This window comes from Xenopus laevis, chromosome 5S (assembly GCF_017654675.1).
Source record: "Xenopus laevis strain J_2021 chromosome 5S, Xenopus_laevis_v10.1, whole genome shotgun sequence".
NCBI lineage: Eukaryota > Metazoa > Chordata > Amphibia > Anura > Pipidae > Xenopus > Xenopus laevis.
Window position 1 is genome coordinate 126,764,870 of NC_054380.1, and position 15,010 is coordinate 126,779,879.

General features: G+C 42.6%; 1 protein-coding gene across 6 annotated transcripts in view; it reads left to right on the plus strand.

Annotated features, from left to right (window-relative positions):
• Window positions 1-7,053: 7,053 nt before the first annotated feature.
• The window catches only part of lpin1.S (lipin 1 S homeolog), a 61,701-nt gene continuing 53,744 nt past the window's right edge, over window positions 7,054-15,010 (plus strand). For 3 of the 6 annotated variants that reach the window (XM_018265948.2, XM_041565059.1, XM_041565061.1), the window contains exon 1: window positions 7,056-7,391. The gene's annotated coding sequence lies outside the window, so the exon portion shown is untranslated. Of the gene's footprint in view, window positions 7,392-8,433; window positions 9,483-15,010 lie in introns of those variants that run through there. The other 3 variants (XM_041565060.1, XM_041565057.1, XM_041565058.1) reach the window with 3 other exon arrangements.

Here is a 15,010-nt window from a genome sequence, read left to right on the forward strand (position 1 = left end):
CATGAAATGAAGTATGTCTTATATTTTTATTTTCCCCTTTGATTTCTTCTATTGCAGGGAGAAATGAACCTTATAAAAGGGAAATTGGAGATCCTTAACAGCACAGTGATCCAATTTTGTTAAGAATCAGCTCAAAGGACTATCCACATGGAGGGGTTAGGCGGTATAATGAAACTAAATCCTTCTTTGTTATTCGAATGATGATTCTGTGAGCAGTTAATGTTCTTCTAAATAGTGGACATTAACTTTTATTTGGCTTGCCTGCTGGTGTTATAGCAGGGTCACTAGAGGTTTCTGGGATTTGTAGTTCTACATAAGGTAGTAGGCTGTAGGTTGAACTATCCTAGACCTCAGCAGTCAGATGTCCTCTCTTTTATCTGACCACTGCTACTATTGAACTGCTTTCATCAACTGAGGAACAGGCCCTGTGAAAATGATTAGTGTGCACCACACATAACTGGAAAGTACCACTCGGCTACATGACAATGAACCCCCTGTGTATGTGACTATGCTGGCAGCTCGACTATAGCAGACTCCCAGGTTCTGCATACAGGTCCTGCAGCCATGGGATGAACAGGGGAATGTTCCAATGAGCCAGATGGGGGACCTTCTCTGGGCAAGGAAGGCTGGCAGCATGGGCAGAGTGAAGCAAATTCTACACTCCTTGAAGTACAGCATCTTTGTGCCAGACTCACAGGTTAATAAAAAAACGGTTTGTAGCATATTATTATTGCACATTTCTATTTTGCTGTTTACAGTTACAAATTGCCTATATTGAGGAGCAGATGGGTACCCTGAAATATATTAATCATCCTCCTGGATTTGCTGAGGTCAACAAATCAGAGTTTTGTTGGTTTACTGTCATGATTGGTTGTTCATTATTATAGTTGGCACTATCCAATTCAATCTGATTTGCTTTCATTCAAGGGGTGGTTCACGTTTAAGTTAACTTTTAGGATATTATAGAATGGTCAATTCAATAAACTTTTCAATTGGCCTTAATTATTTATTATCCTTTTTTGAATTATTTGCCTATTACTTCTGAAAAAAAAAAAAAATGCTCTGTAAAGCTACAAATTATTTGTTATTGCTACTTTTTGTTACTCATATTTCTATTCAGGCCTCTCCTATTCATATTCCAGTCTCTAATTCAAATCAATGCATGGTTGCTAGGGTAAGTTGGACCCTAGCAACCAGAAATTGCAAACGGAAGACCTGTTGAATAAAAAGCTAAGTAAACCACAAATAAAAATCAGTTGGTCTCAGAATATCACTCTCTACATTATATTAAAGCTTAACGCAAAGGCCAGCAACCCCTTTAACTCACTATTAAGAGTAAAAGAACTGTGCATTGTACCCATTTTATCCAAATAATCAAAATGTTTAAAAATGATTTCCTTTGTCTCTGTAATAATAAAACAGTAGCTTGTACTTGATACCAACTAAGATATAATTAATCCTTATTGGAAGCAAAACCAGCCTATTGGGTTTATTTAATGTTTACATGATTTTCTAGTAGACTAGTACATACAATTGGGAACTTGACTAAGCACAACTTTTCACCATCTTGGCTGAATGGTGTTGCTGGAGCTGTGGTTTTAGGCCATTTTGAGACGTTGGAGGCCCTAACTGGGATGCAAGACAAAAAACCTATTGCTCTGTGTGGCTACAAATGTAATATTATTGTTACCTTTTATTACCTATATTTCTGTTGATACCCTCTCCTAGGGTTGTCACCTATCCAGTTTTCACCCAGACAGCCTGTTTTTTGGAAGTTAAGGGAATGGCAATCAGCCAACAATTATGATTGTCACATAATAACCTCACCCCCAGGCCTGAATTTGTGGTGAGGTCACAAAGGCTCGGGCCTTGGGCGGCAAAATTTTAGGGCACACCGCTCCCCAGTGCTCCAGCGCATGCACTTGCAAGGGAGGGGTGCTAAGGCAAATGCTAGGAACATGCAGCCTAGGGGCAAATTTAAAGGTAAACTAGCCTTTTAATATATACATTTCTATGAAAAATGACAGGCTTCAGTCCTATATATGATATTTTTCTGTATATAATTATGAGGATGCAATGGTCACTTTGCTGTGTTTTGGTGTCCCTGTTAAACAATGTCAAAATGGAGAAATATTTGCTCCCCACCAAGAGTAAATAAAGGTTCAGCCCTGAGATCACCTTGGTAAGAGATCACTATATACTACTCCTCTTCTCCATTGTGAATATGCTCGTTTGACCTGGGGCTTTTAACAGATCTCATTGCATTGTCAGTGCATTTAAAGGTCTCCATGTGGATGTTTCCTAAAGATAACGCTGATCTAATGAGAATGCAAGTTCATTGTCAGGTCTCCTGGTTTCTTACATTACTCCATGATGTCTGATGTACTAGTGACAAAATAATTCTCACGTTGCACTTGCCAACTGCCTGGCATTATAGGAATGATATGACTGGGCTGGGTGCCACGGGCCCCCTTTTCTGCACAGGTCCCAAGGGCATTCTCAGAAACTCTTCTGGGTTAGGGCAAAGTGATAAATTATAAACTGTTTATACAAGATGTTTTTCTAAAAATAAGCCTGTATAGAATAACTAGGGGTACAGGTAGGGTTGCCACCCGGCCGGTATTTTACAATGTAAATGCAATGTAGCTGCCGGTAAATTTGTAATACGATTAGAAGGAGCCCTCGGCCTGCCCCCAATCCCCTGGAACTTACCTTTTCTTTTACTTCTTCTAGTGTCCGTGGCGCAGCCCCGCCCCTTTTGACATCATGGCCCACCCCTTTTGACGTCAAGGCCCGACCCTTTGTGTCCCCGCCCCCCAGCAGCCAGTAAAACATTTTAAAAAAGATGGCAACTCTAGGTACAGGTAATGCCAAATTTGTTGGAAATCAGTTTACTGGCAAAGCCCAGAGTATCACTAACATCAGTGTCGGACTGGGACACCAGGGGCCCACCAACAACCCTTAGGCCAGGGGCCCACCCAAAAACCTTTAGACCAGGGGCCCACTCTAAGTGTTAATTTCTTCCTCTGCTCACTCAACCTCTATTCTCCTATTCTATTTTCTTTACATACTATAACCTATTATTCTATCTATTTAGCCTCTTTATAATCATAGAAATAGGGAATGGCCATGAAATAGGCCAAATGTTTAGAAGCAGGAGGGCCCCCTGACACCTGGGCCCACCGGGAGTTTTCCTGGTATCCCATGGGCCAGTCCGGCACTGACTAACATACAGTAATTATGCAACTAGTAGTTCTGTTTAAGTAGAGAGTGAATAAGCTGAGAATGGGCTGCACTATATGTAACACAACAGTACGTAAACATTTAAGCAGAAGCAGTCACTTATGTGTCTATCCAGCTGGGACTTATAAAGGCCAACAAGCCCACTATATGGATTATATGAGAGAAGTTATATAGAAGGCTGGCCAGACATTATTATATTACAAATATATCAGATGGTTTACAAATGTATACAGAGCCGGGCCAACCCGGCCAGGCACCCTAGGCAACCTGGCCGGCCATGGCGCCAGCTGATATCGCATTCGATTGCGCATGCGTGAAACTGCACGCAAGTGCGCATGCGCGTAGGGTACGCATGTGCAGAAGCGCATTTACTCACAGTAATTTCAGCAGCAGCTGGGGAGAGACTGAAACTGTGCTCGTGCGCACATGCACAGAGGCGCATTTACACTCATAAATTACAGCAGCGGCCGTGGGAGAGATGGGACCGGACATGGGATAGGCGACAGAGCAGGTACGTGCCTGGCGCCCCCCCAGCTTTGCGCCCTAGACACGTGCCTACTCTGCCTACCCCTAGTTCCGGCCCTGAATGTATTTGCTGACAGGTGTATTGGGATAGTTTAGAAGCAGGATGGGCAAACAGGAAGTCGGAGGAGCCAGAACAAACCCCCCATATGTAATATTAGTTTGCCCAGGAGCAGAAACCCATAGCAGCCAATACAATGTTTGCATCTGAACAAGTAACCAGTAAATTCTACCTGATGATTGGTTGCTATGGGTTACTGCACCTGGGCAAAGTGAGTGCCTTTTATTACATAACCCTATTTACGGGAAGTAAGCTACCACAGAATCAGAGCTGTTAACATACACGGCTGAGGTGCAGGGGATAATGCAGAATATCATTCACTACATCATACTAAAAATTTACTCAAAGGTGAACAACCCCATTAAGCTTCCACGTCTTTGTTTTGGCGGGAAACTGGGGAATACTGGATACCATGACAGCAGTGGCACTACTCATTGGTATATGACTGTCATCTGGTAGTAATAAGGACTAGTAGACATGCTTGTTATGTGACTGTCTCTGGATTCATGTAGTTCTGCTTCTTGGTAACTTAGTGGAGAGATGTCTCATAAGCTACAGGCTTGTCGTGTCACTCAGCCTCTGTGGGAGTGTCGTCTGAGACATAAACAAAGATGAGCATGGCAGCCAGCCACTTCCCTCCAGTAATCCTATTATACAAGTCTGACGGATCAGGTAATCAGGAGAACTGGTGTGACCTGGTATACGTTCATTCGTCTTATGTCAACTCCTAATGGCCTTATGTAAGTCAGGTAACTTCCTGCCCCAAAGACATAAACAAGTCATTTTGTACAGACAAAGGTCTCTAGTGAGCAAATCTAGAGATAAACATCTAATGACTTGATTATCAGTCATGGAACTCAATTTCTTTCAGTTCCAGATGAACACAGACCAATGAGCTGACATTTCATTCAAAAGAGGGCCAAAGATGGCAGCCATTATTGCCCAATGTATGATGTGCTTGGATTGTACACGTTCTGCAGTGGAAATTTCCACAAATGTACTAGAAAAAAACCCAGGAGTTAGAAAGACAAATGGTTAAAAGACCAATAATCAGTGGCGCTGCGACAATGAGACGAGTTGAGAAACTGGCCTCAGGCGGTGGCATCCCACTAGTTACCGGGGGAGGCAAAATGCGCTCCTGAGAGATTCATCGCATATGCAAATTAGGGGTGGGGAGGGAAATCCCATGATTTCCTTTACAAGGACGTAAACATTTTCCCCTTCCCACCCCTCATTTGCATATGCAAATTAGGGTTTGGATTAAGTTGAATCTTTCGTGAAGGATTTGGGGGTTAGGCCGAATCCAAAATAGTGGATTTGGCACATCCACAGTTTTTAAACAGCTGATCAGTAAATGCTACCTGCTGATTGGTTGCTTAACAGACAAGTAGCAAACTTTAAAGAAACAGTAACACCAACAAATTAAAGTGTTTTAAAGTAATTAAAATATAATGCAATGTTGCTCTGCACTGGTAAAACTGGTGTTTGCTTCAGAAACTCTACTACAGTTTATATAAATAAGCTGCTGTGTAAACAATGGGGGCAGCCATTCGAGGCACATGTTACATTACGGTTGCCATCTTTTAGCCTGGTGAAGACCGGACAGGGCAGGGTTTCCAGATTGGCTGGTTTCCAGCCAAATTGGGCTATTAATTTAAAGTCCAGGCCAGTTTTGAATACAAGCTAGCCAAGGTACAGTTTTGGGCTACTTTTTGGGCCTTTGGCTGGTTTTAACTTTGGAAACCAGCCAAAGTTTTTTCTTGCCCTAATGTGCCAAGCCTGCGTCTCCCAATGCATGTTGGGTAATGCAGTTTTTGTTTAATAATTTGCAGACTGCCAAGTTTTATGTAAGACTAAAATATCCAGCATGCAATAGGACTGACTTGTGTAGAAGCTGGGAATTACTAGATTTTGGGCGGTCACTTTCCTCTATTTCAGACAAATTTGGGGGAAAAATCTGCTGTCTAGAGGTTGAATTGTTTTACCAATATTTATTGAAATTTTATATGCATTCGGGCCTCGTGTGGCCCCTATACTTCCTGAGCCCCCCTCTGTAGTTACCCCCCTGGTGACTGGTGAATCTTTCCCACTTTGCTTTATAGAAAAATTTGCAAATCAGTGAAAATTGAAAATGCTTATTTTCACATATATTTATTTATTTTTTAGACTTTGTTTTTTTCACTGCACATGTGTTATTTTGGCCTACTTTTGAAGTGCCTCTTGGCTAGTTTTGGGTTGGTTTTGAAGATTAGACCTGGCAACCCTGGGGCAGGGGGCAGGCAGTGACATTGGGGGCGGGGCTATGACACTGCAATCGCCATGTGAATCACAGGGTGTCCTGCCCGGTTTTCCTAATTTGGGAAACAGGGCAGGCAGTTTTGACGCAGGCAGCCCTTCAAAATACCGGGCTGTCTGGGTCAAAACCAGACAGGTGGCAACCCTGCGTTACATAATAGATAACAGATGCACTCTACAAAATACCATTGTATTCCATTACAAAGCTCATCTGTCATCTAATAACCTGTGACTTTTCTCCTTTTTCAGCTAGAATGGCTGCCCCCATGGCTACACAGCAGCTTGTTTATATAAACTATAGTATTACTTATCTGTTATCTACTGTGTATCCTGTGCTTGAATGGCTGCCCCCATGGCTACACAGCAGCTTGTTTATATAAACTATAGTAGTACTTATCTGTTGTCTACTGTGTATCCTGTGCTTGAATGGCTGCCCCATGGCTACACAGCAGCTTGTTTATATAAACTATAGTAGTACTTATCTGTTATCTACTGTGTATCCTGTGCTTGAATGGCTGCCCCCATGGCTACACAGCAGCTTGTTTATATAAACTATAGTAGTACTTATCTGTTATCTACTGTGTATCCTGTGCTTGAATGGCTGCCCCCATGGCTACACAGCAGCTTGTTTATATAAACTATAGTAGTACTTATCTGTTATCTACTGTATATCCTGTGCTTGAATGGTTGCCCCCATGGCTACACAGCAGCTTACCAGTATTGTGCTCTATTTCTGTAGCACATTCCCCCCAATCCTACCAGTATTGTGCACTATTTATTACCAGAAGAATCACACTCACATCACACACTCAAGAATCACACCAGCTCCACCAGTGTAATCTAGCGTTGGGCTGAGAAAATGCAGCACGCTGATTGGCTAGCCTGATCACCTCAGCCTCCTCCCTAAGACTAAATCACTAATAAGCATGGGTGCAGAAGGGACAGGCTCATTTACTTCCTTACGCAAAAAGGGGCACTGCCGGGGGAAGGCGGTTACTATGTGCGAGTGAGGCTGCTGGGTGGTAGGGGCCGCTACTAATTCAAAGCTGGGGATACAGGAGGACTGACGGAACGCTCCCGCTCAGAAGGGGGTGTGCATAGATATGAGGAGCTGCTGATGTGTCCGCTGCTGTATGTCACTGTGTGTGTCACTCCCCCTCTCCGCACCGCCACTTTGGACTGTTCCTTCAGCTGTCTCACCAACACTCTAGGGATCCGCTGCTGTCGCCGCTTAGGAACCCGTGCGGTCTCTTCTCTCCACCAACACTGAGTAAGGAAGGGTCTCACTGGGTGTGCAGGGATGTTATTTATTTACACACATATACTGTCCCTTGCCTGCATTCCCTTCATTCAGTTTGTCTTCATTCCCTGGCTAATGTATCAATGGCTTTTCATGTGATATTAGTACCAAACCACATCCTCTTTCAGGGCCATCCGAATATCTTCACAACTGTCAGCCGAATGTATTTGTGTCGGTTTAGCAGAGGGCTCCCCAGCTGTTAGGGGATTCTGGGATTTGTAGTTCAACGACAAGCCCATTGTCTGTCAATGGATAGCATGTGGGTTTGGCAGATCTATATCTCTCCATGTCATCTACTTCTCATCTATTATCTCTATATCATCTGTTTTTAGTTTAGAGGTGTTTGTGGCCCCCCTGGGAGATTAGCTGATGGAGAATGCTGGGAATTGTAGTGTGGTAGCATAATACCTAAAAATATGTATGGCATATTCATGTTTATGTGTGTGTGCTGTATCTTTATGGCAATAAGTTCACTTTCTTGGCAGGAACAAGCATATTATTTAAATGCAGTCAGGACAAACAGAACTAGGAGTAGTAGTACATACTAACCCTCTAGCTATTGGATTTGTGTCATGTATACGGGAACAGTCAGATGCTGTTGGAGGATTCTGGGGGTTGTAGGCCCTGAACTAGATTGCCTATATGGATGTTTTGCTATCTGTTCATTTTCCAGTTTTAATATTAGGCATCAAAAAACCATGTTTGTCACTAAGTAGACCCCACTGATGCTTATGGAAATTATCTGACTTGTAGGTGTGTGGGTGGAAGAATAGTGCCTAGACTACACTGCAGGTAGGTAGGAGGCTGGCCAATGCACTTTAATTATGTAGGTGGCTGGCCGGTGCTAAGTTTGGACTCTAGTTATGTAGGTGGCGTCAGGTCCGGACTGGGTATTAAAAAAGGCCCTGCCATTTCTGGTACACAGAGGCCCAATCAGCCCACACAGATGCCCAAACTGCCCCCACCAGCCCACTAAATACTGACTTTCTATAATACCTTATAGCAGCCCCTCTGGCATTTGCCAGAACCCACAGATTGCCAGTCCGGGCCAGGTGGCTGGCCAGTGCTAAGTATGCACTCTAGTTATGTAGGTGGCTGGTTGGTGCTAAGTATGCACTCTAGTTATGTATGTGGCTGGCCAGTGCTAAGTATGCACTCTAGTTATGTATGTGGCTGGCCAGTGATAGGGCTGCACTGCTTATACTACACTGTAGGTGGGTAGATTGTTGGGCAGTTCTAACACAGTACTGTTGGTAGGTAGTTGACTAGGCATTGCTAAATCTTATCTGTAGATAGATAATTGGCGGGCCAATGCTAAGGCTGTACTGTTGAAGGGTAGATGGCTGAGCAGCACTAAGCTTGGTGGTTAGGTAGGTGGCTGTGGAATGCTAAATTTGCATTGTTGGTAGGTAGATAGTTGGCCAGTGTTATGTATGCACTATAGGAAGGTTGGTGGCTGTCCAATGCTAAGTGTGCAGGTAGGTGGCTTCCCTGTAGGTAGGTAGGTGGCTGGTGTGCCCTGTAGAAAGGTAGGTGGCTGGCCAGTGCTTAGTATACACTGTGGATAGGTAGGTGGCTACTCAATGGTAAGTGTGCACTGTAGGTAGGTATGTGGCTGGCCAGTGCTGTACTGTAGATAGGTAGGTGGCCAGCCGATGCTAAGGCCGCACTGTAGATAAGTGGGTGGGTAGGTTGGCGACTGACAAATGCTAAGTATACATTTTAGGTGGGTAGGTGACTGGGCAGTGCATGGTGGGAAAGCAGCACAAAGACTCTGTGATTGCAGTGGAACCGTTTCCCAAACCACTTGCCCTTTAAATGTCTATGGTGACACAGTGAGAGGGAACTTGCGGCTGTGTTACTATTTCCTCCAGACGAGGAGGAGGAGCTGCAGCTTCTTAATTACACTCAAGTGTTTTCTTTTAAATGCAGGATACGTGCTGTGAGGGCAATTGCGTCGGATGCCTGAATGGGGAAGGTGAAGGACAGAGAGGCGTTTGCCTTATTACACACAGGCAGTGACTCTGGTTCAGTAGCAGCCAGGAATAGAGGGGAATAGAGGTGAGAGGAGCAGAACTAGCCCCTCAAACAAAACTCCCTGCCTAACTCCCTGCCTCCTTATCCATTTACTGCATCTGCAACACAAATTCCCTAGGGACCCTCTGTATCAGCCCCTGTTTATGGAGGTTTCATTTGTCTACTGGGGAGAGAAATTCATAATAATCCCAGATCCATTTATAGTAAGTGCAGTGATACCTTGTATTTAGTGCCGCCTTGCAAGGCTGGTGGTTTCAAGGGACCCTGGCTAAAGGGGAAGTAAACTCAAATTTATATTTTTGCCTAAGGCTATTGAACCTGGAGGCGTGGGCTAGTCCATGCATGCAGGTGTGATTTGACTGAGCCGCTCATGTAATAGTCCAGGTCTACCTACAGAAGTGTGGGTTCATGCAGTTGGGGATCATTATAGGTGGAATGAAGGTTTATGTGACAGCAATGTGCCCCCTGCCTACTCGCTTGGGTCTGACTTAGGTTATACAATGTATCAGCAGCCATCTGTCGGTGTTTTTATGTTTCATGACTATCCCTAAATAGAAACTGGTGAGCAGATTACCCGGCTGCACAGATTTATCATTTAGACAGATGATGCCAAACTCATAAACCTCTGTGTCACTTTGGAGGGGGGGGGGTCATATACATTGAATATATTATGATATAATATGTAATAACTGCAACTGTCACTTAGGATGTGTTTCCAAACGCATTATTTTAGTTCTGTTGTTTTCAGTTTGTTCACCATTAACAAATACTTTTTTTTAATTGCTTTCCATCTTTTATTTTTTACAGTTTTCCCAAGATTGAAGTTTAATGTTTGTGTCTTTAGTGTCTCAGTCTGGCAGCTCAGTGATCCAGAAAGAGATTCTGAACTGTTACAATTTGCTCCATTTAGTTGATACAATTAGTTGATATATTTCTCAGTAGCATCTGTGGGAATATTAGCAACTATTGTATCAATTCTAACATGCAACTTTTTTTTGGTTTTCCGGAATGGTGCCTGCTCGTTATTCAAGGTGTTTGCATGTAGCTCCCCTTTGCTGAGGGTTTTGAGCATGAGCACCTGGACCCATTATGGAAAGCAGTAAACTTGTCCTTATATCTAAAATCCTTATATCTAAAATGTCCATGCTTTTTATGGTTTTCAATTGTATCCGCCACCTTTAATTAAATTCAGGGATTTTGCTCAGCGTGGACAAAGATAACAAATGTATCAACTCAATGTATCAATTTAAAATACTGTATATACTCGAGTATAAGCCGAGTTTTTCAGCATCCAAAATGTGCTGAAAAAGTCTACCTCGGCTTATACTCGAGTCAGCGGGCAGTAGCTGAGATTGCAGTCACTTTTAATCATTCCTATACCAACAGTTCGCTTGGGGAGAGACTGCAATATCACACAGCGCCCTCTGTTGGTTGTATGAAAGAATAACAGTGACTGCAATATCACACAGCACCCTCTGTTGGTTATATGACGGATTAACAGTGATGGCAATATCACACAGCGCCCTCTGTTGGTTATACGAAAGATTAACAGTGACTGCAATATCACACAGTGCCATCTGTTGGTTATATGAAAGAATAACAGTGATGGCAATATCACACAGCACCCTCTGCACATGGTAGTGGGACAGTGGGACAACGCACACAGTAATCCGTTTGGCAATTCTCTGTCACCATCAACTTTGCAAAGAAGTCTGGTTGATCGCTGTGGGGGTCGCTTTGGCGGAATGTGAGCTGCTGGGAGACAGGGCTGTAGTTGTGTCTAGGCTTATACTAGAGTCAATAAGTTTATACTCAGGTCGGCTTATACTTGAGTATATACGGTACTTCAAGTCGGCGACCCCCCCTCCTTGCCAGAGCTGCTTTAGAAAGTGAAAAATTAAACTTTACACTTCAATATTAGCAAAAAAAATCGCAAATAGAAAATAGAATGTATTTGGTCTTTATTTCTGGTGAACAATCTGAAACAAACTGAACTGAAAAAAAACTGTTTGAAGATGAACATTCCCTTTAACTGCACAAATGTAACCTTAGGGGAGCCCAAAGAGGATTAGTTTGGGGAGAATGCCCAGTTACTCTCCTATATATCCCTGAAAGCCCAGCCTTAGGGCAATGGCAACAGTCAAAAGGTGGAAATTGCCTTCTTGGATTCTATGCAGCTCATTATGCTGGGTGTCTAGGGTCGGAGATAAAACATGCAGACCATAGATCTAAGAACAGCACTCAATAGTAAAATCCAGGTCCCACTGCGACACATTCAGTTACATTGAGTAGAAGAAACAACAGCCTGCCAAAAAGCAGTTCCATTCTAAAGTGCTGGCTCTTTCTGAAAGCACATGCCCAGGCAAAATGACCTGAGATGGCTGTCTATACACCAATATTATAAATAAAAAAAAAAAATACTCTTGCTGGTGCAGGGATAGAATTTTATATTGTAGAGTGAATTATTTGCAGTGTAAACAGTGTAATTTAGAAATAAAAACTACACCATAAAAATCGTGACAAAATCCCTTTAAATATTGCCATCCCCTAGGCCATCCTATATGTTTGGAAGCAATATTATGGTAGGCCGCTAGGCGCCAGTGCTACTGAAAAGGTTAGCCCAAGTGCCAGGAGCTGGATGTATTGCACTTTGTTTTAGGCCTGCAAATTCCTGTACCTTTGCCAGAATAATCTCAGCTTCAGTAGCCTGGAACTCATCCAAGGGCAATAAATCTACGTAAGGAGCAGTGAGACTCTTTACATGTACAGTATGTTATGCTCACGCCAACCATGGCACAAAGCAATGTGTGTATTCCAGCCATTTAAACCTTTTAAATCAACGTCACTTTTTTTGTGATGGTTTCTTCTTTACGTGCGGCCTCAGGAACCCAGCTTAAAGGGCTGCAGAGGGTTGCTGTTTAGAAGAAACTTCTAGGAGAACATTAAACAGGTCTATAAAGAGGACCATATGGGAGTTGTGATGTGTGTGTGGTTTTATCCAGCTTAAAGGAGACATATACGATCATTGGCAATAATATATTAATATATGGTGCTGGTTTTACTGTTGGCTTTAATAAGATATGCTGTTTATAAGAAACTTCTAGGAGAACATTAAACAGGTCTATAAAGAGGACCATATGGGAGTCGTGATGTGTGTGTGGTTTTATCCAGCTTAAAGGAGACATATAGGATCATTGAAAAAGCCTTTATTTTGTTGGCAATAATGTATAATATATGTTGCTGGTTTTACTTTTGGCTGTAAATTAATATTGTCTTCAAAAATGGCCCCTTTATTGGAGCTCCCCATAATTGTTCTCTGTTCACTGTCCATGTTTCAAATGAGGGGTGGGCATGTCCTAATGGTCCCTGCCAGAAGCACAGTAGGAGGGGACAGCCAATCACAGCCCTGCAGTCATACAAGCAAAGACAGGCTTCAGTTCCCTATTAGGTCAGCTTAGCTGCTGATTGGTTTCTATCCTAGTGTAGTAAGCTGAGTGCCTCTGCCCCCCCCCGCACAGCCAGAGAATTCAGGGAGCAGGAAGTGGAAGAGCAGGGAGGTATTAGGGTTTTTGCAGAAATATTCAATAAATCTGCCTGACCCATGACTTTTGTAAGCATAATTCCTCTATATTTAAAAGAGTATAATGCACTGGTGCATTCTAGTTTTTCACACAAAAATGTCTCCTTTAATAGAATCTAAAATAGAATATATGCTGAAGGTACCCCAAGACCAAAGGAGCAAAGTTTACAAAGGTTACATGCCTGTGGCTCTTACCTGGTGTTTAATTACAGTGTAATATTGGCAAGCTAAAATTACTCATCAGTATGCTGATGTTATATGAATGTACGATTGATAAAAATAATAAAAACAAAAGCTCTGGTGATTCTCATTGGCTACTTCTCTTCCATCTGTAATGAAGTCTGGCATGCCTAGTATTTTGGAGAACAAAAGTTGGCCATACACAGGGCGTTCATAACTGCCGACTTCATTAAAGGGGTTGCTCAAATTAATTTTGATGTAGAGAGTGATATTCCGAGACAATTTGCAATTGGTTTTCATTTTCTATTATTTGTGTTTTTTATTAGAGTTATTAACTTTTTATTCAGCAGCTCTTCAGTTTGTAATTTTGGCAGCTATTTGTTTGCTAGGTTCCAAATCATCCTAGCAACCATGCATTGATTTGTTTAAGAGACTGCACTATGAACAGGAGAGGCCTGAATAGAAAGAGGAGTATTATAAAGTAGCAATAACAATAAGGGATGCATCAAATCTACTATTTAAGGATTTGGTAGAATCCTGAATCCTTTATTAAAAGATTCGGCCGAATACCGAATCAAATCTGAACAGTGGGCACAATGAGCGGTTAAACATTTTTTTGACTTCCTTGTTTGTGTGATGAAAAGCCACATGGTTTTTTGGACTCGGTTTGGCCAGGCACTTGGATTCAGACAAATTTGAATCCTGCTGAAAAAGGCAGAATCCTGTACCGAATTCTGGATTCGATGCATCCTGAATAACAATTCATTTGTATTTCGTATTTGTCAGAAGAAGAAAATAAATAATTCAAAAACTATAAAATAGAAATAATTGAAGTCCAATAGAAAAGTTGCTTAGAATTAGCCATTCTATAACATACTAAAAGTTAACTTTAAGGTAAACCACCCCTTTAAGCTTTGGACCAACAAGCGGATCTCAGCCTGTATGGCCATGAAATGCCATTGGGTGGTTTGATTCTTAGGCTTGTGTTGCGGTGCTGCCATATCAGTTCTGTACAGTTCTGCCCATGTGTACTCTAGTGATAGCCAACCTTATGGGGAGCAAACGACACACTGCCAGACTTGTTCCCAGTTTGCTTGGATGTTCCCTCTTTCTGTTTTTCTCTCTCATACCTCTTCTAACTTGCCTTCTAATTCTCTTATTCTTTCATGTACCCTTGCTGGACCCACTAGGTAATTTGGCCTGTGAATATTTGTTTAACTTAAACACATACAATGCATATTTTTACCTTTGACTTCATTTCATTCTCAGTGCTCAGGCCCCAAGGACCCCACCCCTCGGCATACCTCCTAAATCATCCTCTGATCTTTTGCCCTCACTGCTGCTGACATCACACTTTATCCTGTACTTCAGGACTTCTGCCTGCTTGTCATGGTCTGCTTGCACCAATCGGATATTAGTATTTATGACATACTTTCAAACAGGGAATTAGTAAATGCTACTTTTTGATTGGTTGCTTTGGTTTACTAGGTCAGGTGCAACATTTATTTTTTACAGTACATTGCAGAAATTGTCAAGATCTCAAACTGGTGTTTTTTGTTCATAGTAGTTATTGGCTCTTTGGACTCTTGTTACATCCCTGATGTTTAAAGGGGAAGGAAACCTAGTTGGCGCAAAAACTCTCCCCCCCCTCCCGTGTGTTGCCCACCCTCCCTCCTCCCCCCTGGCCTACCCGTCCCGCTGGGCAAATGCCCCTTACTTGTTACTTAACCTTCTGCGCAGGTCCAGTCCAGGGAGTTCACAGACGACATCTTCTTCCACGCGATCTTCTTCC